Source organism: Athene cunicularia (genome assembly GCF_003259725.1).
Source record: "Athene cunicularia isolate RWA chromosome 2 unlocalized genomic scaffold, athCun1 chr2_part2, whole genome shotgun sequence".
Classification (NCBI taxonomy): domain Eukaryota; kingdom Metazoa; phylum Chordata; class Aves; order Strigiformes; family Strigidae; genus Athene; species Athene cunicularia.
The window spans coordinates 7143176-7145422 of record NW_020799096.1 but is presented as its reverse complement, the minus strand read 5'-3'; positions in this window follow the sequence as shown (position 1 = coordinate 7145422).

Below are 2247 nucleotides of genomic sequence, written 5' to 3'. Positions count from 1 at the left end.
ACAACAACCAATTTTTTCCTCATTTGGGTGTTGTTCAGTTTTACTACGCTAATTAATAAATAGCTTCATTAAAATATCAGTGCTGCTAAGATGCTGGGAGTTAATGGTTTAAATATAGCCATGTAAGTTTGTTCAGGAATGCTGGATGTCAGGCTGGAATCTTTGCAAACTTTTAATCCAGTACAGGTGATAGCATTGTTAATATGTTTGCGATCTGCTATGATGCATCTACAGAAGATGTCTGATGATCTTGAGAAGTACCATCTGGAAAAACATTAGTATATTCTAAGAAGTATAAGGTGAAAGCAACAAATCATTTCTTTACCTTGGGCCTTTCAGATCACGAGCAGATGATGTACATGCGTATGTAATGCCAAGGCAAGTTCAGCTCTCCTTCGGTAGCCCTCTGCCTCTGTTTGGATTGTTATCTCAGGACTTAGTTTCAAGTAGTGTTAGTTTGAACCAGTGTGGGGGATTTGTCATGCAGTGAGTATGTGAAAAAACAGATACACAATCTTTAGGGACCCACTGCATGAAATGTACAATATCCTCAATTTTCTTTGACTCCTCTTAGGGCCCTAATGACAGAGACAACCAGAAAGAAGAGCATTAAGAAATATAATAGGGGATGCACCCATGATCTGGAAAACATGCATGTGTCTTCAATATTTTTGTGGATCATAGTGCTGTTGAGACTGATGAAGAAATGCTAGATAAGGATTTGATGACACAAAGCACTGATCCCTGTCTGTACCTCTGATTTCAGTCAAGAGTAGCTAAAATCTCACAGGAACTGCTAATATCTCATTGACCCATGTAACTGTTGTCCAGTGGTGAGGTATTTGTTAGTACCTATGACTTCCTGGACTGAGCAATTGATGACTCAAGAGAACAGGATTTGATATTTCTTTCCAGGAAGCTCTAGTGAAGAGGAAGGAGATAGTGAAATGAGGTTGTGATACCACAAGAACCCAGGACGAGCCAAGTATCGTGCCCCATGGCCATGTCCTTCTTCTGCTGCTTTTCTCTGTCTTACCCTTGAGCTGAGCCTCTCGCGCAGCCCGATCCTGTGCTGGGCGTGTTGGCACGTTAAGATGCTAGAAAATGATTTCCTTTGGGCTTTGGCTTGTTGGGGTGGCTTTTCGGGGTAGGGCGGTGGGTGCAGTTGCCTCAGGAGGTGCTAGTTCTTCATGATCCCGGTTTGGAAAGGCACTGGACTTGTATAAAGCGTCTTTTCAGGTGCTGGTTTTCTGAGATGCCATTTAAAAGGAAAGGAGGACAGTGTAGCTCATGCTACAGCCATTCAGATGCTGGGAGCCCCAAGTTGTGCGGCAGCGAATGGGCCTGCGACTCTGGCCCAGCACCCCCTGCACCTCCCGTCAGTGGAAAAGTCACCGCGTTTTGGTCCTTTGAGCTCTTAGAGGATTTTCCCCAAGAAGCCAGCTCGATTCCTCATTTCCACTGTCAGACAAAAGGGATGTTCACCTGAGAACTTGTTGCTGCCCTCATAGATAAGGACTAGGCCAGGCCTTATGTAACTGGGCACAGCATCCCTCTGTGTCAGATGGTAATTTGCCTCAGGCAGACAAGATAGAAGGTGTTGCCACAAGGGGTCGGGTCCCACAGCTGGAAAGGGCGGTGTCTAATTAGAGGGGAGGAAACATTTTCAAGACGCTTAGTCCTTGATTTCAAGAAGGTGTTTCTTGTCTGTTTTTTGACATGTTCTAACTCTCAGCTAAACCAGATACTCTAGATGTTTCTATTCTTCTCTCAGTTAAGGAAAGCGAGACCTAACTGCACGCCTGTTGACAATCACTGTAGCCTCTCTAAATTTCACAGGATCCCAGAATGGTTCAGGTTGAAAAAACCCCTTGGGATCATCAAGTCCAACCCTCAGCCCCAGTATGGTGCAAAGTTCTCCCCTGCACCATAGCCCCCACCGTCTCATCCAAACGACCCTTCACCACCTCCAGGGATGGTGACTGCAGTCCTTCCCTGGGCAGCCTATTCCCCTGTCTGAGCAGTCTTTCTGGGAAACCTTTTCTCCACATGTCCAGTGTAAACCTCCCTGTTGCAGCTGAAAGCCATTCCCTCTTGTTCTGTCGCTAATGACCTGTGAGAAGAGACCAGCACCAGGCTCTCTCCAGTGTCCTTTCAGGGAGGTGTAGAGAGTGCTGAGGTCTGCCCTCAGCCTTCTCCTCCTCAAAGTAAACAGTCCCCATTAGATTTCTCAATAGAAAAAAAAGG